The following is a 24,246-nucleotide window of genomic DNA, read 5'->3' as shown; positions in this document are numbered from 1 at the left end:
CCTGGCTTGCAACTGTCACTGGAGTCAACATTCCAAGACTGAAGGGACTCATTTTATTGCTCATAGCTAATCCGAGAATCCTGCTGAAACTCCAAACAAATTAGAGGTTACTTTTCAGGTACCCTCAACTGCTTATCTAGCACAGTGTCTGTAACATCATATTTAAAAGCATTCCTTGTGAAAAAGAATAAAAACAGCCACCTCCCTGATTACTCACTCTCTATTTTGGCCACTGTTCATTGTTAATCTCTTCTAGATGATCTTAAAATGTCATTTTTTTTTTTAAGTTGAGATGTTGTCTCAACTCTCCAAAGGCTGTGGAAGTCGCTTATTTACTGAAGTAGTTTGGCTGTTGTTCTTGATTTTTTGATTTGTGTGTGATCAGGTGTACACCAGGGGTATACTGGCAGAAGGGGCATCATAACTACCACTATGGACTTCGGAATAAACACCACCTAAATGTCCAGTTATAGCTAGTAAGTTGGGTTGAAACACAAAGTCAAGTCCTACTTGATAACAGGTATAACCTCATTTAATCACAGAAACAACAAAATGAAATAAAGCACAACTTTTCAACCAAAATAATAAAACACTAACAAAGCATGTTTTTTCTTTACAATTCTATATAATAATATGATTAACTACACATGCTCTCTGGCTCCATGTAAATTAGAATAACTAACTGTTTGGTGAGCAGTTTCAACTTAAATAGTTACTTGGGGAAGTGAGCTACTTGTAGTTTGTATAAACAAGTTATTTAGATGTGATGTTTATTTCTAAGTAGTAAAATGATGATATAAAATTCTTTGGAGCTGAATTCCACAACCCTCTATAATGTTTTCCATTTTAGAGTATATTACTTTTCCTCTCCTGTAAACATTTTTAATGAAGAATTTAAATGCATGCAACCATATGTCTCTTTTCCAAGCAGCAACAACTCAAAGGGAACTAATTCCCCAGTGATCAGTTCGTTTATGTGTTAAGTAAAATAATATCCTAAGAAAGATACACATTAGAACACTTGGTGATAATATAGCCATTGCCATATTTCATGTAAATAGAAGCCATGGACTATTTACACAATTATGTTATTCGAAAAAGACTAATGACTTAATTTTACTAGAAAATTGACTTTAGCTATCAGATCCATATCTAGGCATTAAGTTCATATAATGACTGGCAAAGAAAGTTGCATAAACAGTAAGAGGGAGGACCATGGAACGGCCTCATCCCTACTTCTATAGTAGAGGGGTCTAAGAACCTAGCCACTGTGGGGGGTTGGCTTATATCTCAACAGGGTGAGAAGAACACATTTGTTGTTGCAGTTTTGAGACAGACCTGACTCTGTAGCCCAAGATGTCCTGAAATTCATGGTATCTTGGGATAGCCTCTTACCAGTCTTCTTGCCTCTGCTACCCCAGAACTAAGACTACAGGTGTGAGCCACACTCCTGACTCTACATACAGACTTGATCCGAGTCAATCCTTTAATTTCCTCAACGATTATTTTACAAAGCAGGACTGCATTTGGAAATTATTACAGGCATTTTCTGCTATGAGAATTTTGGCAAATGTAAGACAGTTTTAGACTGGGCTTCTTGACTTACACGTAATGTCAGTATCGGTAGCAAGAGGTAGAAAATCTTGAAGGAACAAAAATATTTGAGCAGTCTCATTTCCATGTGAGTATGTCCATTGGTGTCTTCATATTTTGGGTCTCGGGTCTTATTTAGGCAGCCATATTGATGAGACTTCATGGGTGTAGCCTGTCTGACATTTCCAGGAGATACAATCTCACACCAAAATTCCTGTTTTTTTCTGGCTCTTATAATCTTTCCACCACCTGTTCTGAAATGATCCTGAGCTTTATATATTTAAGAATATATAAGAACAATTAAGACCATTGATTTGAGAGAGAGCAAGAGGAGAACATGAGAAGAGTTAGAGAGAAGAAAAATGAAGGAAAATGATATAGTTATACTATAATTTTAAAAATGAAATTTGAGTGACATGTTGACTTCTGTTGATGATTTCTGTTTTAAGTGTTATATTTAAGAACTTTAAAAAGAGTCCTCAAATATCTTCACATGCTAATGCTTGTCTAAGTAGAACATATATATAATTTGATACTATAGACTAACATCATTTTTCCTAATTATAGTCCATATCTATATCTCAAAGTTGACTCAAATTAAAACAAAGTCTCAAAAGCTGTTCTCTCTTAATTTGCTGAATTTGCCTCCTCATCATACTCATTTATAATCAGTTTAAATCCTTCAGTCATTGAGATTTGTCTGTTGGTGTTCTGAGGACTGGAATATGGCATGCCTCCTTTGATTTAATAACCTTTCTCAAATATGATGCATAAATATGAAATTTATTCTTTGTGAAATAATATTGAGGTACCCAAACTTTGTCTCTATAGTCCTCCAATTATTCTATCATTATAAAATTGGATAATGTTCTATGATTTTCAAGCCAGATTCCTATCGTCATTTATATTCATTGTACTTGAAGTAATCTCTTCTTAAACATTGTAATGTTGAACTCCTTCCCCCAACCCTGCAGTTTGATTTGCCTTTGGCCTAGCACACCTATGTATAAAACAGCATGAAGCCTTTAAAGCTGAGATGGGTGACAGTCTTCCTGATAACTATTTAGAAAATAGATTAAAGCAAGGCTAGTAAACAGAATAAGACAAGATCACTAGAGTATACCAGTAATTCAAACAGACCATTATACTATTTGGAAAAATCAATACCATTACTTATTTCAACTGAAGGATTTTAAAAGCCATTGCTAATGAATAAACAGAACACTGAAAATGAGTGGCCATAAAATGAGTATGTAATAAATAATAGAATTTTTTTATAAGTAATCATGAGCGATTCAGGGTGTAGTTTCATTATCACTATTTTTCTTTCAGAATAAATGTTGTAATGTATATCATGTACTGGAACAATGACAGATACTAAAAATGTTTATTGTTTTATTGTAATAATCCCACCTCTCCATTTATTTTTTACCTTGATCAATAGCAAATTGTGTTGTTATAATCCAAGAATAAACTAGTGTATCATTAATCAGAAAAATAATTTTATTGCACACATTATTTTTATTTTGCCTGAAAATGTTAGGGATAAAAATCAGGTATAGGTTTCCGAGGCCTCTACACTGTGGAAAGAAAACAGAACTTGTCACATATCAAGTAAATAATCTTCAATCCCAGGGCAGCTGCTGCTGCCATGCCCAACTTACATAACCAGAATGTAAAAGCGCTGAGTGAAGAATCAGGAGATGGCACTCCCTGACTAATGCAAGAGAAAAATAATTAAATTTAACCTTAATTGTAAAAATATTATGAGGCAATAAAATTGCCCAAATGGCATAAGGAGAGTTTGAACAGCTGCTTAGCAGAGGGATTTAATAAAAGCCATCAGTACGTGCACTGACTGGTGTGTGCTCATCGTAAGCTTCCTGAGATATGGCTGCAGTGAACCTGAGACAAGCTAACATCATGGGAAAAGTAAAACAAGGCTGGCTTTACTCATAGTTCTGGATATTTCTCAAAGTGTGGCATTGGCCTCTGTCCAGCTCTGGTGAGGGTCTTCTTATATGTGCCACTGCATAGTAGATATCTGTGTGAAAACAGAGCTTCCAAGCAGGAAGCCCTTGGGAAAGACAAAGTTTCTACAATCTCTTCCAAGGCAAGCCCTCAGATGATGTGATGATCTTCTATACCAGCGGTTCTCAACCTGTGGGTTGCAACCCCTTTGGGGGGTTGAATGAGCCTTTCACAGGAGTCATGTAAGACCATCTGGAAACACAAACATTTACATTATGACACACAACAGTAGAAGAATTATTTATGAAATAGCAGTGAAACAATTGTATATTTAGGAGTTACCTCAATATGAGGTACTGTATTAAAGCATCAGGAAGGCTGAGAACCACAGCTCTACACTTTGCTTCTTAAAGATCCCTCTATTTACTAATACCAGTCCCCAGTGTCTAAGCCTCCAGTACAAGGAACAGAGAAACAAACAATGTCCAATAGGAAATATTGCTGTCCACAGCAATAAGGAAAGACAGCCCAAACTTGAACTTTAACTAAAGATAATACAAAAGAGAGTTGGAAAATCAGTAACTGAACACACAGATATGCATGTTTGCTATGATAAATACATAGATACAAATGAATCTAGAATTGCTGTATTAAACTACATGTAGTTTTAGGAAAATAAAACAAAACTGTTAATGAGAGAGAATGTGGGGCTGGAATCTCTACTAATATTAAAAAATAAAATAATATCATGTGTTTTTTTTTTCGAGACAAGGTTTCTCTGTATAGCCCTGGCTGTCCTGGGACTCACTCTGTAGACCAGGCTGGCCTCAAACTCAGAAATCCACCTGTCTCTGCCTCCCAAGTGCTGGGATTAAAGGTATGTGCCACCACTGCCCAGCTTATGTTTTTAACCTTATTACTCCAAATAGTGAATCCACAGAGGCTCACTAGTATAATTTAAACCCACATGAATTTAGAACAAAAATGGCTGTTGTGTATTAATTTGAGTGGCTGTGGCTAGGATTGTAAGCACAGACACCAAGTTCTTCCATATTTATCACCTACACTTTTTTTTATTTTTTTGATAAAAATAGAGAACTTGCCTGGGTTAACATATTAAACATGTACAGATCAATGAACAGTGACTGGATGTGTTTAGTACCTTTTATATTCTTAGTATCAGGTACCTAAGAGCTAAGGCTAAAGTGCAGATAAAGTACTTCTGCTCCTTTCATGTACTTGATTGGAGATAAATGATATTCAGTAAGATAGAAGATGTGAGAGTTGAGTTGTTAAGAACTACAGAACTAGAATAATAAAGGAAAGGAATCCTAGACAACAGGAAAATCACAGCACGAAGTTGTAAGGATGGAATAGAATTGGCAATGTCAGAAGAAAAGCAGAGGGTAAGGCTTTGTGGCAAAAGGCAGCTGCAAGTTATGTGGCATATGCAATGCAAAGTGGGGGAAGGTTTTAGATGTTTCAAGGGCCAATTAATTGGGAAGAAGTAATAAAGAAACACAACTCTGATCTAAGATTTGAACTCTGGTGCTGGTATTGAAGTCACATAAAAAGTAGGGAATATGTATTTCTTTCCTGAAAACAGCCTAGTTTGAAAGGAGGAGAGGATCTGAGAAGACACTATTAATTCCCATTTAAGGGACCTCATTAAGCATTCATTGACAAAAAAAAACAGAAAAGAAAAAAGAAAAGGAGTGCAAGAAAATGTTCTCTTGATAGTCTGATTAGTCTTAATGTGAAGGATTACAATTCTAATGCAAACAGAAGACTCAATGGTCACTCTGAACTGTCTGATCTCAAATATACAATCCCAAGATTATCTTTTCCTCACCACAAACCAGACCAAATCCAGACTAACTCAAAATCTTCCCATCTCAGTGTTTTCTCCAAAGTCCAACATCCTACCATTCTAAACCTCAGCAGAGAGAGTGAAGATGGAGTTAGCTAAGAGATGCCCATGTTGAAATAAACAACTCTCCGTCACTAAAAGAACCATCTAGTCCTCCATGTTGGAAGGCACAGATGTTACACTTCAAAAAACATGGTGCACCATTGGGAGTCCATGACTGAAATCTCACTAACAATTCTCCTTCAGTGCCTTCACGCAAGAGCTGAGACTCAGTTGCATGTCTATGATTTTAGAATCTCAAGGATACCAACGGCATATGTGCTGCTTTGGGAAGTCATGCTTTGAAACTTCCAGCTCTGCACATCCTATTCACTTTTCCTGGGTTTTGATTAGTTTTCTCTCAAGGTTCTTCAGTCCTCTGAGTTTCTCAGACACTCACACATGTATCCGGTCCAGATCTTACCAGTTCACTTCAATCCTGCCTTATAAAAACACACAATGTTAGTAATACCCAGGTTTGAAGGTAATTGAAAAACAAAATCACTTGAAAGTGTTGGGTGTTTTATAGGAATGAAAGGAGTATTATAGATTCATTACATTGACTTAGTAAGCACTGCTTGTAAATCCCTCTGGAATGTCCTTCCTTTTTTTTTTTTTAACTCCCCAACCAATACATCACACACAAAAAAACTGGTGAAAAAAATTTTTGAGGCTAGTATGTGATATTTTTCTTACTCTTTAGCTCCCTCTCCATCTACTCCTCAGCTCCACAGTTCAAGTAAACAGAAAATAAAATCAACAAAATCTATTTCATCTCAATTTGACCACCTTTAAATTATTCGTAACTCCATGAATGTGAACACATGGCAAGCTTCAAGGTTGTTAACCAGGCAAGCAAAATATTTACATAAATGGTCTTGTGATGTGGCTGTAAATTACAGGAATTGCTCAAAAGAAAGGTGCTGTGTAAATGGAAAATAATAATGATGATGGAATGTTCATTATTAACCATAAAATAGAAAATGAAATACATGGTGTATACTTAACACAGAAGGAAATTTTTTTACAAAAAAAAAAAAACAATTAAACCACAAATAAAACATGCTCATGTGCTGGAATGGACAGCTGGATTTATGCCACTCTTGCGATGTCTCTATTGCAAGCCATATGGTTCTTGCTCATTAATGTAATTTTAAAAGAAAATCTCACTTGAGAACGTGTCTGGAATATGATAAATAAACAAAGGCTTATCATATCATTGTCCCACTTTCACATCACAAGTGTTTTTATTGAATTTATATCAACAGTGGGCTTATTCTCAACACCACCTCCAAATCCAAATTGACAGGCTCTTTTCTTAGTCAGTTTAACAGACGGAGCTGTTCAGTTGGTTTTTCCTAAGGAAGCTGCCTGGGGACAACAAGGCCAATGACAGCTGATTATAAACACTAGCAAGCAGGTGCTGTGTTTGTTTGTTTGTGAGTTTCCTGTGCTGAAGAGAGAACCTAGGGTCTTGCACATGCTAGGCAAATCACCTGCGGCAGAGCTACATCCAGGTCTTCTGCAATATTTCCCCCCAAAACCATATTTAATGAACTCTAATTATATTGTATGTCTCCATACAATAGTTACTATTTAAAATCCCACTATCTATAAAATGTCTTGAATTTAAAGTTTATATATTTCTGTTTTCAATTCTGAGAAAAACAAGTTTTAAAATAAAGACAACATTGTTTGGCTTGTTAAGAAATAGCCACTCTCCTCTCACAAAGGATGTAGTCAGAGGGAAATGTTCTTAAGAAGTCACTCAGAGAGAACCTGCAGAGAACAGAATGCCCATACAAACCACTGAACAAACTCTACCCTGAACACAGTGCTTTCTCACATCTCAGAGCTTTATGATTTGAGGAGATGCATCTGTTCTTCCCACCCCATCATGACAAGAGCTTTATATATAAATACAAGGTAACATAGTGAAAAAAAAATGATTATCTGAAATTTACAAAGCCATGTTTAGTTATATGAAAATTATAGAAGTGAAATTTCTAAGTTTAAGTTCATTATAATTCATAATCTTGGCTTCCAGACAGCAAAATCTCAAGACATTTTAAGAGCCAGCAATGTTTTCTTTCTTATTCACCAAATAGCCACAAACTTTCAAAAACAGATTGTCTTCAACGATGTACAGTCTACTGCATATTCTGAGAGAGATTTCAACATGGCTTAAGCATGTGGTCTTCTACATGTCACCTGAAGCCAGGCTTCAGAAGTGGACTTAGCTAGACTTGGCCTCATGGGCCTCACCAACTCGCAAGACTTAATGCTAGTTGCAAAATCTTAACCTTTCCCATCTCAAATTTGACTGTGTAGAGTTTTTAACCTACAAAAGCTGTCAAGTCAACCACGGCTGGAGTGATGTGAAGAGAAACATTAAAATACCTCTTGGTGTTTTTGCCAGCCCACCAAATTAGAACTGATTCCTCTGGATAACCTTCCTCAAGCTGAGAAATTGGCTTTGAGTGGTCCCACCTACCCTAGCACGTCTTTCTGACCAGGGACTTTTCTTTAGCAAAATGACAGTCCCTTACCTTCCCACTTAAACATGGTAGACTCTGTGTGCGTAAGATGGCAGTTCAGAGCAGCACCCCATGAAGCCCATTCCCTTATTGAATTGTAGTCAAAATTATAGTCAAATAGTCATTATAGTAAAAAATTAATAATGATCGATAGAGGGGCTACTAGAATTTATTCTAACTGTTTGATCCCATTGAGAAACATCTTCAATAAAAGAAAACAAATGGAAATTTAAGTATTTTGTTTTGAATGTTTTATCTAGGTGAAAATGCATGCTATGTATTTGCTTTATTTTCAAGTCTATTTATTTATATACAATCCTTGAAAATGTGTCTCAATTAGTGTGACTCATTGAACAAGTTCCATAAGCTGTGTTCTGTCCCTTCTTATACTACAGATTGTGAACCAACCCAAGGGACTCTCTGAAGTATGCCAGGATGATTTTAATTTGGGATAGGCAACATTATGTGCAGTTGAGTTCTGTATGATGCACAGTAGCTTAAAATGCTTGGCTGTGATACAATCAATGTTCTTTCCAAAACATGTCGATCAAAACTATAAGCAAAACAACACAAATTATCACTTGTATCTTACTAAATTTTGTGTTTATAGTTTTCATATACTGCATCTGCAGATTTACTCAGATTTCACATTTGTCTAGGTTGCTAGAATATAGTACTTCATTCACCCCATTTTGGACTATGTATAACGTTTTTATTTTTAAAATTAACTCCATATACAGTCCTATAAGATTTTGCAAAGGAACTTCAAAAAGAAAGTAAATTAAAAGAAAGCTTTAAACTGAGCTCTATTGAATAAAAGAAATACTTTTTGTTACTGAAAAAATAAGCTCAGTGCCCAAGGAACTAAATTGGAGTGGGCCATTAATCATCTCCTGCATATAAATGAATCTCATTTAAGAAATAATATCAGAAAATTTGCTTGACTCTTGTTTATTTACTGTATTGAAATCATACAGCTAAATTCTTCAGAACAATCACATTTACTTTGTAGATAATGAGAGGAAATGAGTTTGATTTTTCATATACTAATTGTTGAAAAAATGAATTATTTCACCTCCCTTGTAAGCATATGATTCTGTCTAGAATTCCCATATCACATGCCTACCCATATCCAGAAATGGTATTTAGTTCCCATAAAAGAAAACATGGCTTGGTCACCATATATCTAACTACTTTCTTTTCTACATTTTTTTAATAGCATTGGTTCTCTGTATGTTATCCTGAGGCTGCTCTTCCTCCCATAGATAATACTGTGTCCTGCTATCAGTCAAACCAATAGGCAGTTCAAATTCTTTTTATATTGCCTGATAAATACAAACACTGTGACTTAAAAAACGTGTCCTGTCCAATTAAGATTTTCCAAAGAGTAAAGCAAGAAAGCAAAAAATGCTTTGATTCATTCATTCCCCATCTCCCTTCCAAGCTAGTCTTACAGAAGAGAAGCGATGTCCTAGTTCATGACCAGTTCACACTTCTAATCCTCCCTTGGATGACAAACCATGCTCTGGCTCCAGGAGCATTACGTGAGTGCGATGTCGATAATTTATTAAGCTGGGGAAGGATTTGGGGCATTATGGTACTTTAAGCTACAAATGATCTCCACAGAGATCATAGGATTCAGACTCAAGTTTTAGCTAGTAAGTAAGTATTTCCTGAAATGGTTGACTATATGCCATGTAGAGGGATAAAGATGCAAGGGATGAAACTGAAAACTTCAGATACCTCACTGACAAAAATGTCTTTGTCGAAGACATGGCAGGGAAGGAGGGACTTTAGAGTCTAAGAGTACATTTAACTTGACTGAAACAACTTTGAAAAAAATCAGATTTGAAGATCATTACACGGAGCACTCAGAAATCACTATTTATTGTTTGTCTTATGCATACATTCCCAATCAACACCTGAAGGCATTTGCTCTGTAATCCCTGGATGGCCTGTAAAATCTTCCTCTGTCAGTTTATGGGTCTTGCCATGGTCTGAAATAGTTTCTAGGCCTAACAATCCTCTTTAATATTTTGGATTGCTGTAATATTCAATGTGCATTAAGTCCTTGGGGGATTCTATGTGAAAGGTCAGCTGTAATAACCGATTATTGCTCATTATTATTAAGACTCCTTTGTTCCATACAATCCCTCCATACAGTTGGAGAACACTCCTCTAGGGATGAGTTTATCTCCATGTACTTTTGTGATAGAAGCAGAATTCATTTGCAGCCATTGCCTTCTTTTTAATTCAGCCCTAGACAAGAAGTTTTCTTTCTCTGGTTAATCCATCTAAATCATCACTTTAAAACCTATGCCTTGTGATGTGTAATGGGAAACTTACAGTGACTCTCCCCCAAACAGACAACTCCAGTCTTACAGGATCTCCTAATTTTATTCTAACCACAGGCACTCATTCTTCTACCATAAGACAAAATAACATGACTGTGCTTTTGAGAATTATATAATCATTATCAGGTTTGAAATCTTACCTTGAAGATTATGATAATCTTTAAGAAAACACTCCCTCTCTTTAACTGGAAATAATATTTGTCAATTTTAACATACGTGATTCCTTTGTCTTTGAACAGAATAGGTTATGCCATTATGCCTAGTGATGATAATATTATTATATATAAAAAGGACTGACATTGAAAAACATACTAGATCTTCCAAGAGGAATATATAGTCTAGCTATCAATTTATTTCTGCTCTTCCCTACAAAGTCAATGAATCCTTCAGAGGCTAGACTAAGTCTAACCTTGAGAGCTGATCAGTGACCTTGCCTTATGAACAGGAGCAGTGTGTTAGGCATGACAGTGGCTGACCCTGGTTAGGAAGCTATAATCTCTCCTATTAGATTACAAGCCCTCTGGGAAAAGAAAGTCAAAGCTACAAAAATTATATAGTGAACCTTAATACTGGCTGGGTTGCTTTTCATCTGTTAACAGGACCTTTAAAAAAAGAAAGAAGGAAAACTATGAAAAACATCACTCAAGTGCTAACAGGAAAAAAGTCAAAAGCCACATAACTCTGAACTTTGGTTCTGATCAAAGTATGATACCTAGAGCAATCGTGTCCACTGAATTTCAAAGAGAAACAAAAGCAGATAGAACATGCAAATTGTCAGTTTATGACAAAGCAGGAGAGAAAAGGATGGTCACAGTGTAGGCTGGGTGGTTATAAGAAATTAAAGTCTTGACTGCTTGCTGAACAGCATCTGCTGATGTGTCTGTTGGTGTGGAAGAGTGGAGAGCTCCAGAGAGCTGGTGTCTTGTTTTGTTCATTAGAAGCTCCAGGTCCACCATCGTGAACTTTGACAAGGTGCTCATGGGAGAGACTGTGGTAGAGCTTGATTCCACTATCAGCACCCGAGGGCAGAACTATCTGTAACAATTAGTCGATGCTGGAGGACAGTATCATGAAACCCTATGTCTGCATTCCCATAAGAAGTAAAATCTTGAAGTTACTAAGGAATGTAGAGCTAGTCACAATGTCTCTAAAGACAGACAGGGACCTTCTGTGAGGGAGGCTGCCTTACAGAACACATTTCCATGCTCTGGAGAAGGAAGATAGTCATGTTCCCCAAAGGAGCCTATTCCAGAACTAAGCAATGGTGGATGGTCTCTTAACATTTGAGAAAGGACTAGAGAAAATTTCCCAAGATTAGCCCAAATAAAAACAGAGCTTGACTGCCATTGAAAGGATACCAGATAGTATAAAAGCCACAATCCACAGCTAATGACCATTCTAAGACTAAGTATGGACAAGGACAATGGAAAGCTTTTGCCATTCTCATTATGGACCTGCCACTGATGGATGAAGAGCGGAATCTCCACAGGGTAAGAGACCACAGCATAGAGATAAGCCCCATGCACTTATGAAATGACAGGTGACAAACCAGGAAAGCAGAACTGAATGTGTCATCATAACCCTTGCCTTAAGCCATAGCAATGGTGGCCAATATAAAAAAAAAAATTGGACCTTATGCATATTGAAAACAGAGCCTAACCCCCATACCAGTGACCCAATATAAGAAGTATTTTTTAGTAAAATTAGTATTTCCTTAATTTTAAATCTTTTATGTGTGACATTTACAGTTGAGTAAAAATTAAAAGAAACAAAAATGAAGAAAATAGAGTTAGAGGATGATGAACTATATGGATGGAAGGAAAGATCAATATGAAGTAAAGGCTAGCTTGCCCTGCGGCTAAAAAAGGAGTGGAGGACTGTGTTAAAAGCCATAGTAGAAAAAGAGGCACCATGCATGAGCAAATGATGAATTTTATCAGAGATGGGATCTGCTAGCTAGAATCAACCTTAAATGCAGATACATTAATAAATTTATTTTTTAAAGCTCATTGAATCTAAAGACAGATGACTATAAACCAGGTTCAATAAAGGAAAGTGGAGAGGGAGGAAAACAGACAGAGCATTGAGCTGTCGGCCATCAGCAAAGGTACCCAGAGTCACAAAAGAGGAGGAGAAAGCAAGAAGGATGGAAGAAACAGAGACAGAGGCTATATTAAAAGAAACTCATGACACATTTGACCAAGAATTTAAAAAAATCTTGGAGTAAGATAAATACCTATAGAAAATAAAACAGAGTTAAAATAAGTCCAAACATACAAACTGTGGCAGGCAGACTGCGATGAAGCAGAGTTAAAGAAGAGATCTTGTAGTCGCCAGGGGAGAGGTATGTCCGGAACATAAGAACATAGACAAGTAGAAGAGTAAACTTCTTGTCAGAAGCTATGAGACCTGAAAGACAATGATGTGACATCTGTGAATCGCTGGAAGAAAAACAATTCTGTCAACCCTGAAAAAAAATCTAGCAAAACCACCTCTCAAAAACCAAAAGTAAAATATGAACTTTTCAGGCACAAAATGTGAGCACGAGCTGAGAGACAGGGAAGGAACACACAAGGGAATTCTTCACACGCACAGGGTGAGACACAATGGATCAACGGGAAGAAATGAAAAACCATGGACATGGAAAACCGAAAGCAAATAAAAAGAGAATTTTCTAGTTATAGATTGGCAAGAAATGATTCCCATGAAGTCATCATGTTAACACTGTACTATGATATTTATAAGCGATGAGAGCCAGATGTAACAATAGCAAAAACAGACTGAAGGAATTTCCAACAGGCTTGGAAATTCACTGTTAAAGCTGACTGTGACACCCACACCCAGACACAAACGGTGGCCAGGAAAGGTAAATGCCATTGGGAAACTTCAGAGCCATCCAATGGATTCAGTTGCCTGAAGGAAACAGACCCCTGAGCCATGTATCAGCAGCAAGACTCTTAAAGGAAGACGCGCTGCCAAGGGCAGGCATGCTAGTTAGAACTCTGTGTAGTCTCCGAGGTGCAGCTCTTTGAACTTAGAGGAAATCGGCGTGGAAAGCCAGGATGAGAGATTTCTGGAAGATCATGGGAAGCTTGGAGCTCTCAGCCATCATGGCCGCTCTCAGACCAGGCAAGAATAAATTATTGTTAGAAGGTTTGATGCTTGAAAGAGTAGCTATGACGGAGAAAGCTACAGTGTTTACACATTCATGGGTGGATTCAGGTGTCCAGCAAACTTCGTTAAACGTGCAATAGTCAAAATTTGAGATTGATGTAGGTACCATGAAGCCAAATAAAAAAAATGTAACAGGAAGTGCCTTTTACTGGACAACATGGCCTGGCATAGTAGATGGGAAATGAGTATGGAATATTAAGAAGGAGCCTTCCTACACCTTATGAAGAAATGGTAACTGAAAATGTTAGCATTAAGGTCAACAAGGGTGGCAGAGCCTAGACAGCACCAGACTGCAGCTATAGGAAACGCAGTATGTGAAGGGCTCAGGATTCCTGCCTCACAGCCAAACATTATTGTAATGCAGATGGAAGGCTTTAGTGCTGAGAGTGGCCATAAATTTGGAACAGTTTCAATTCTTCAAATACTTATGTCTACATTGTATCTAATTTTCCAGCAAGACTGTTCTAAACAGCAGCTGCCTTTGACAGGCAGACTCTCGGAAGTCATACAGATGTCTGGTTTTTATAGCCAGTGTCAACAATAATTACCTATTTAAGTGAAGAAAAGTCCTGACAAGATAATGATACATACACAACCAGTGACCCAGTACAGAAAATGATGACCAGGTGTTTGAAACCCCAAAAAATGTGGGGTATGTAAAGGTGTTCTGTGACTGTTAACCATAACATCCCCGCAGGAGCCAAATAGCTAAGTTATTAAAAAACAACCCTATCACACAAGTGACAGGTGTTAGTCACACAAAGAACAGAGTATGTGTTTAAAGGGCAGAGCCTCAACACACAGCTGTTGAACTGTTTCAGAACACAGTAGGCCTACTCTGGCTCCAGCACTGGTGGACAGTGGGTCTTCCCTAGCTCCAGCCTAAACACCATCACACAGAAGGATACCACAGCTACATTACTGGCACACAGTGGGTCTGCTCCATCTCCAGCACTCGCAGCTCTGCTCAGGAGGTTTTTAGGTGTGCTTTGTCTTTTAGAAACTAATTTCAGAGCCTGGTTCCTCAAATTCCCACCATACTCTGGCCACCACGACTTTTGCCCCATTTCAACAGCAAGTGTGTACCTCTTCTAAGATCCCTGCATCTGCCACACCCTCTATTCAGAAGTCTTCATCCAGGCATTAGCCCTCTTCACTTCTTCCCATTAGTCTCCCCATACTATCCCCTCAAAGAAGTTGTCCTCGATTGCACTTTGCAGGAAAGCTTCAGCACTCCTGCATGGTGACCAGTTATTTTTTGCAACTCTCACCATTTGAGACTAATTATTAATTTACTTTGACAAATTACATAATCCCTAAAAACCCTTGATTTATATTAACCTTAAAGGTTACTTGCTTTTATCCTGTTCTAAGAATTATGTGTGTGTGTATGTGTATGTGCACACAGAGAAGGTGTGTGTGAGTATGCACACAGAGAGAGAGAGAGAGAGAGAGAGAGAGAGAGAGAGAGATAAGGAGAGAGAGATAAGGAGAGAGAGAGAGATAAGGAGAAAGAGAGAGAGAGATAAGGAGAGAGAGAGATAAGGAGAGAGAGAGAGAGAGAGAGAGAGAGAGAGAGAGAGAGAGAGAGAGAGAGAGAGAGAGAGAGAGAACAAAGTAAGTGCATGTGGATGAGTGTATACACGTATGCTCATACCATGGTGCAAATGTGGCAATCAGCAGACCACTTTCAGGAGTCAGTTCTCTTCTATCATACTGACTCTAGGGACTAAATTCAGTTCAACAAGCTTGGCAGCAAGCACTTTCATCCACTGAGGCATCTTGTAGGCTCTATGACAGAACACAGTCCAAGTGTGGAGTCATGGGAGGAGAAGTCTGAGTGCTTGTGAGAAAACTGCAAGGAAACAAGACCAGAGTCCCGTGACCTCTGCTTCTTCAGAACATGGAGTTTTTCTTGGAATGTGTGGTTGGCTGTTGTTGGTTTGGTTTGGTTTGGTTTGGTTTTTGCTCCTCTCAGGTATAGAGATAGAAGTGAGTTTACTTTAGGTTACTCATTATTGCTTGCTGGTCCTTTATGTGCCTCTATGGAAAACATGTTCTTGCCACATGTGACTTGTCCTTGTGATTGTATTCATCTTGAACTCATGAGAACTTTACTCAGGTGACCTCTCTTAACCCTCGGGCTATAAATTGTCTGAGGCTCTGAATAAAGTGGGCTATTGTACTAGACTCTAGTCCTTTTCAACTATTGGCTCCATTGTTCCATCTCCTCATCTCCTCTAGAGCAATGACATCCCTAGACTTTGTTGTTTTGAAGGAAATGTTCTGAAAACCACCTGGAAAGCAACAGTTTCATTATAGATTGATATTTGTTTGTTAAATTCACTTTGAGATCAACACTTACAAGTGGTCAGTTCTAGTTTAGGACCACTGACTGTATCATTGCTGATTTAAAATTATTCTGTTAACAGTCCACAGAATTATAATATTGTCTTAACAGCTAAAACAAATCAACTAATTTAATTTGCATTTATTTCTGTGTGTGTATTTTTGACTTGAGCCCTCCTTTAGAACACCCTAACATGACCTCTCACTAACCTTGGGAAGGACATGCTTAAGTGCTAGTGGTGGCTACAAAGTGCTGCAAAATGCACACCTCTGCAGAGACTGCTCTCTGCTAGCAGAGGGCTTTCTGAGCGATCCAGGTTCATTAGGCATCGCCATAACCGCCACACTGTTAGTGTGAGGAAGGAGTGTGTGCTCATACCATGCTGTCCTTCATGATTATTTTATTCTTGTTGTAAGAAACTGGTTGAATTGGCAGAAGAGATGGTAACTAAATCATTTTCATCAAGAGATTCTAATAATTTTATGAACTGCCCAGTTTTTAGAAAACAAAAGAGAATCCAGGCAATAAAATTGCCTTATTGCTTTTTTTCTCATACAAAATCATTTAGTTATGATATGATTTATTATGGGTGTGATGCTGCCCAAGGATGTCAAAATCTAGATTAATTCAGACAGACACAACCAGGCTGGAAGGTGTAAAACCTATCATAAGGCTGACATCATCACACACCACTATCTCTGAATCATTAAAATAACCACTGTGTGAACAATAAAACTCTTTATTGACATAACCCCATTGATAAACCATGAAGTTTGAATTGCAGTGTGTTAGCTACTTGAAATAACTAATTTGGTCACACAAAAAATAATAGTGAGACCAGTAATTAATTTAAAAATTCCAATGGTGTACATAGATTCCATGAACTTCTTTTACATGAACATTTCTTAGTAATTCTGTTTTGAGGATACAACCTTAGGCTCTGAGACCAGCCTCACTTGAAAACAAATCCAAATTTTGCCATTTATAGCAGTGTGACCCATGTCAGCTCACATAACCTATGTTAGCCTCAGTTATCTTTCAAATTACATATGAGTACAGATCACTACATTTGGATAGAATCGTCAACATTCCCAAAGAGGGATAATAACCCAGACAGAGAGCTTGGTGGACAACCTTATTTGGAGAGATGAAAGGTACAGGAGTCCAGGACTCCTGCAGTCTACAGAGCCCAGTAGCAGAAAGAAGAGTCCCTCTCAGAGGAGAAATCCTGCAGATCTACAGGGGATCCACCTTCTGTCCTCAGCTGAGCCATGGTCAGTGCCAGGATGTGAAAAATTCTCTCATGCTCAAGTAGGAGTTGGCTGGCTATATTCAAAGAAACAATAATTATATTAAATGAAAATACCAATTAAAAGTCACAAAGTCTCAGAGTGGTTTCAACAACAAAAATAAAAACAAGGTCCAAGTCTATGCTGCCTTCTAGAAACCTATTTTAAATATAAGGAATAGAATGAAAATAAAAGACATAAATCATTTGCCACATTAATACTAGCTAAAAGAAACCCCTAACGACTACATTAATGTTAAGAAAAAATAGATGTCAATGCAAACAATGTTGTGAAACATATATATTAACTTGCAGTAGAAAAAGTTTTAATTTGTCCTTTTATGAGCATAAGACATGACAATAATCACAAATGTTTGTCAACCACTTTAATTTATATACATTCCTCTTAAACACATGATGAAAGTGCCAAGAGAGACTGTAAGAGGATGTCAAAGCAAATATCAAAAATAAATATTATCTTTGTATCTATGGATCAAAGATTAAATCATGAAGAAAATTCAAAAGCATTTTTAAGTGAATGATTTTCATAGCATCACACAAAGGAGTGGGGAGACACCTGAAGTAAAAGTGTGGGCCACTGGAATTATGTGTTGACACTTGAAAACCATGAACACAATCCACTCTGTTAGCTGAGCATCTCAGTAAATGCATGAGTATTATGTTCAAGTTCATGTGTATTCGTGACAAAAGGGAAATTTCCTAAATTGACAAAGTGATTCTAAATAATAATAATAATAATAATAATAATAATAATAAATGTCTACAGTTAACATCATACTGAGATGTGGGACAATAAAATTTTGTCTGCTCATATAACTTCTGTTAAAGGTCATGAGGTTGGTCCTACTCAGTGCACTGGGACAGCAGCAGAAATAATGCAACGCTGACAGGAAGAGGGAGAACTTCTATACTAAAGTCATAAAGAAGCCAGAGAAAGAGTACAGGAAGTAATAGCTGAATCTAGGGAAATCATCACGTATATATGGTCAATACTGTGAAATTAAAATCAATGTATAACAAGACCGGAATGGATATTAAAACAATACTATTGAGAGCAATGTTGAAGGTAACTTTATATCTGGCCACTTTGAAGTTGTTTATCAGCTGGAGAAGTTCTCTGGTAGAATTTTTGGGGTCTCTTATGTATACTATCATATCATCTGCAAATAGTGATATCTTTATTTCTTCTTTACCAACTTGTATTCCTTTGGTGTCTTTCGTTGTCTTATTGTTCTAGCTAACACTTCGAGTACTATATTGAATAGATATGTAGAGAGTAGGCATTGTCTTGTCCTTGATTTCAGTGAAATTGCTTCAAGTATGTCTCCATTTAATTTGATATTGGCTATTGGTTTGCAGAAAATTGCTTTTATTATGTTTAGGTATGGGCCTTGAATTCTTGATCTCTCCAATACTTTTAACATGAAGGAGTGTTGTATTTTGTCAAATGCTTTTTCTGCATCTAAGGAGATGATCGTGTAAATTTTTTTCTTTGAGTTTGTTTATATAGTGGATTATATTAATGGGTTTTCATATATTAAATCAACCTTGCATCCCTGGGATGAAGCCTACTTGATCATGGTGAATGATAGTTTTGAAGTGTTCTTGGATTAAGTTTGCAATAATTTTATTGAGTATTTTTGCATTGATATTCATAAGCTAGATTGATCTGAAGTTCTCTTTTTTTGGTTGGGTCCTTGTGTGGTTTAGGTGTCAGAGTAATTGTGACTTCATAGAATGAGGGTAGTGTTTCTACTGTTTTTATTTTATGGAATAGTTTGAGGAAAATTGGTATCAGGTCTTGTTCATCAGTGATCAGTCTGAAGGATATATTTTAAAACTGCAATAAAACTTCTATTGATTTAAAATTTAATAAACTGTAAACAAATGAAGAGATATGCTACATTCAAAGAGCTAAAGATGCTGTCATTAAGATGCTGATTGATTCCAAATTGATTTGTAGATTCAAGTTAACTGCAGGTGACTTCCCAGGAAGCTTTTACTAGAAGAATCGGGATGCCTGTTCTAAAATATAGATGGGCGTAAAATTGATCTAAAACAACTAAAATGAGCTGAAAAGAACAGATTTGGAAAATCCATACTATCTGACTTAAGCTTTTACTTTGTAGTTATAATAATCTCTAATGTGATAAAACATTGTATTTAGACACAAAGATAAATGCATATACTCACATGGGATAAAGAACAAATGCAAAATCAAACTGTACATATGTAATCCATTGATTTTTTGCAGAAGTGTCAATCAAATTCAATAAAAAAAAGTCTTTCCAAATACTGATGCTAAAATAGTCTCGTTATCTGTAGTCAATCAATTACTAAATAGTCCTTGCCTCTTGTTTCCCATCTGCACAAAACACCAAAAAATGGGCTAAACCTGAAAATTCATGCTGAAGTGATCCCAAGAGCAGTCTTGGTTTCTGCCTACATCAGTCCTCTGCTGCTCTCTGTATGTTTTCTGAACCTCCCCCTGTAACCTCAGCATGGCTCCCAGCAGAGCCAAATACTATGGGGGCAAGCCAAAACCTAGCCTTGGAGGAGTAGACCCTCCATATCCATCACTCCTTTTGTGAAATCGTGCCCAGGAGTCTTTAGCATTTGTCTTATAGCTCATTGCCTAGATTTGAGTCACGCTTCCATATCTATTTACAGAGGCTTGGGGGAATGAGTATCTGGCTTTTTTCAGGTTTTCTTGGAGGAGGGCTAACTTGCCAAGTAAGACATGAACAGCAAAGGGAGCTGCTGAGTTGTAGCAGAGCCTGGACTGTGATTATCCCTCAACTAGGTCAATGCTGAGTCTCCTCTTTTCCACAAAGCCATTTTTTTTTTTTTTTTTTTTTTTTTTTTTTTTTTTTTTTTTTTTTTTTGCCTTTTGTGATATCTGCATTTGGCAGAACTAGAAAGAAAAGAAACGAGGACATGGAATGCCCTTCTTAAGTCCAGGACAATATAAGAATCTATTTCTGCCCAGACTTTCCCTGTGTGTTGGACTATGTTTTTAATCCCTCTAGTTTGTTGGGTGGATGGTACCAACTTACCCTTTGGCTGTAGTTTCTGCATCTTTATCACCCTGAATATCTTCCTACAAAGAGGTTGATATTATCACTGATGAAAGGAAGTGCTTGGTTCAAATCCCAGCCTCACCATGGGAGAGTCCTATGGAATTTCTTCAACTCTGTTTATTTCTTCTCATGTGTAAAATGTAGATGATATCTGCCTCAAAGATATGTGGAGATTGAGTGACATGAAACCTTTAGAATAGCAAGTGTTCAGTAAACATTAGCTGAGTTATCATTCCAAAGTAAGGCAAACAAATCCTTCATAAGTTGTCCTCTGGCCGTCATATGCATTCTATAGCACACACATACACACACATGCACACATGCACACACACATGCACATACATACAAACAGAGGCAGTTGAAAAACAAGCATCATGACTTTTGTTTTCCTCTGCTTTTGAGAGTGTCTGGGATACCAAGGAGTGAGGTTCTTGCCAGCAGCTGACAATGTTCTTAGCTGAGAAGTTATTTTATGTCATTTTTATGCTATTCTACGACAATTGAAAGCTGACTACATTAAGAACAAGTCTTAGCCTTTTTGTATTTGGCTACTCCCGTGAGGGTTTTATTTTAATCCCAAGAGGAATAACGATTGCAAGAAAGATTCCGCATGCACAGGAAGTGTGAAAGGCAGAGGAAAATGATGCGCATCCCAACAGGAAGCAGATGTCCTGAGCCCTGGAAACACTGCCTCTGACATAAAAAGTTAAATCCAAGCATTTCTTAAGTTACATAATTTTGGAGTTAGAGTATTCCTAAGAGACTGCTGCAGTAATGCCTCATTTTAGAGGTATGGGAGAAAACTGAGACAATGAAAGATTCAGAAACTTACCCAAAGTCAGATCCCCAAACTAGACCAAGGGTCTCTTGACTCAGTCCAACTTTTCTTCCACTGTGGCAGTTTTCCTCCCAGGCTGATTTACTTTCCTTGAATGATAGTTCCTCAACCTGGAGACAAATTTACTTTTCCAAGGCTCAAACAGACTTTCATTCACTAATGTTTCCATTAATCATTTAAATTGCTGATTGAAACGTAAGCCAAATATTACTGTCTAAATTCTTTTCCATTTACCTAACAAGTCTTCCTTCCTCGTGAAACTTAGAACCCCCAATTACTTACATGATTTATAATAGGCCTTCTCAAAAATTTATTAGTGCATAACTAAGACATCAATAAGTAACCAAAGACACCTTTGGGATTTGTGTCAACAGAGATCTCTTTCAAGAGAACCAAAATACTTTCTTTTCCAAGGAGTATGTGTTCAACTGCTCTGATTTTCACTGGGAGGCCAGAGTGAGGCCTCTGAGCCTCTTACTCCATCGACCTTGTGTCTTAGTGGGTGTTCTATTTCTGTAGAGAGACACCACGACCAAGGCAACTCTTACAAAGAGAAATATTTAATTGGGGCTACCTTACAGTTTCTGAGGTTCAGTCCATTATCATCATGGTGGGAAACATGGCAACATCCAGGCAGACATTGTGCAGAGAAGGAGCTGAGAATTCTACATCTTTATCCAAAGGCAGCAAAGAGGAGACTAGATTAAAGCCTGGGTCTTCCTGCCTCAAGATCCCCATCACAGGTATGTCCTCCATTTCTGGATTGTAGTTCATTCCATAAATAGTCAAGTTTACAATTGAGACTAACTACCAAACCTTGATTGCATTTTATGTGGCAATACTGACTGTACTTCTTTGGTCTAGAAAACCTCTTCACCAAACTGAACCTCTTAAGAGGGTCAAACTCCTAGTAAGTGAAGATTTCTCAAAAGTGGGCATAATATCCATTCTCAAAATAGAGATCTAGTAGATCAAATTAAACAATGAACAAAAATAAGAAAACCAAAACCAGGTGCCATGTTCTGAACATAAAAAACATGCTGTAATATATTTTTTGAGGCAGTATAAAAAAGTCAGGGGGATTTAATGAGGAGTGGAGATGAATCCTTACCCAAAGTCTAGCTGAGGTATTTCTCTCTCCAGCTTGGAACCAAGAATTCTAGCACAATTCATATTTATTTAAGGCATCTCTCCCTACCCAGGTGTCACCCTGCAATCTTCTAGGAGTCTCACTAGAATCACCCTTGTGTATAGAAGAAAAGGCTAAATCCTGACCATGTTGGGTGATTCCAGGTTTTACCTTACCAAACCCTGGTTTTGTCTTGTTGGGTTATAATCCCAGTTAAGTTCTAGAGCCTATACACCTTACACTATATTGTGGAAAAGAAAAGAAGAAATGAAGAAGGAGGAAATGAACCCTTAAAAACAGTAAAACTTCAAGAGCTTTCAATGAGACATGCCACACACTTCACCAGCTATACCAGACCTCTCAGGTATGTTTCAATTTCTCTCGTTCTTGATCTGCATTCTTAAAATTGATGTTACAAAAACACATCTTTTAGAAACTCCACCTCTCTTTTATACTGGTTCATCCTGAAATTCATCTCTCCAGCAAAACCAAGGACACAGTTTTACCTAAGTCAAGGTTTCTCAAAGATGAAAGAAACTTCCCAGGCTGCTGCCAGAGACAATGTGGGCCCGTGCTTCTGTCTTTGCACTAGCGGATGATTGAGGATTCAAATTATGGTCTAGTAGCTCTGTGTTTCCATGACAATGGTTGAAATCAAGATGGCTTTTATTCTACTTCCATCTGTTGATGTTATAAAACACCCTGACCACAAATAACATGGAAGGAAAAAGGGCTGTTTTGGCTTTTTACTCCAGATTAGAGATGATGGTAGTAGTCGAGTCACAGAGGCAGGAACTTGAGACAGTTGGTTACATGACATCCACAGCCAAGGTCAGAGAGGAAGGATACATCCAATGCTACCTGCCTCCTTACTTAGCACTCAGCTAGTTTTCTCTAATATAGGTCAGGAACCCTACCTATGAAAAAGTGCCACCCACACTGGGCTTTGGCTCAGTCTTTTTTTTTTTTTTTCAATTGTATCAGCAATCAAGATAACCCCTTATAGATATGTATGCATGCTAACCTGATCTAGACATTTTCTCTATTAAAACTCTCTTCTCTTGTGATTCTAGATTAGAACACTTAAAACTAACCAGCTCAACCTCAAATGGTCCATTCTGCTATGATGGATGTTTCTCTAGCTAAGCAGCCTTCCCAGTAGGGGGATTAAGTTCCTTGCCTACACCCACATTCAGAATGATCCTAAGGGGCTTCTCTCATATTTTCTTAATAATCAAGAAAATAGAAAACCCACCTATTGTCACCATGAAGCCCTGCCTACTGCAGTTCCTACTTGGTCATTACATTCCAATGGGCAAACCCATGTACCCTTCAGAAAAGGCAATATCCTTATCTCTCAGGCTGTGGGCACTGTACTAAACTGTTATTAGTCTCATCTCTCCACCATTGAGTGTCTTATATTCACACACACACACACACACACACACACACACACACACACCCCTATAACACTGGGGCAGGAGGTATTCCACAAACACAGAGAGTAAAACCCAGTGAAACATTTCTGCATTGTGGTAAGCTGAATGTCCCTGCTAGAAAGGGGGATGCTTTAAGTCTGGCTGTCTTTCATACTATCCTCACAGCATATTCCAATATCCTTGATCTATGCACCCAATTTCAAGCATATAGCCACTAAAATTGTACAGTGAGCCTTCTATGCCATGTCCCCTTTGTTCCCGTGGGTGGCTGGCTCTTTTCCATCTCAGACAACAAGAATGAATCAAAGAAATGAATGAAAATGCTAAATGGGATTACCTAAAAGAGAGTGACAGGTGCTAAACACTCCCCTAGATGTGCCTCATTATCATCTAAAAGAGGACAGATGATCATCTTTAACTTATAGTAAGCAAAAGAATACAAAATGATTGCACATGGATTTTGTTTAATGTTGTGCTTATTCCTGAATTACAAAATAATTTTTATAATACACTTAGATGAGATTTACAGTTCATGAAGAAGACCTAGCGCAGAATTTAAATCC

The sequence above is a fragment of the Mastomys coucha genome, unplaced genomic scaffold (assembly GCF_008632895.1).
Source record: "Mastomys coucha isolate ucsf_1 unplaced genomic scaffold, UCSF_Mcou_1 pScaffold15, whole genome shotgun sequence".
Classification (NCBI taxonomy): Eukaryota; Metazoa; Chordata; class Mammalia; order Rodentia; family Muridae; genus Mastomys; species Mastomys coucha.
Note: the sequence above shows the minus strand (reverse complement) of the source record.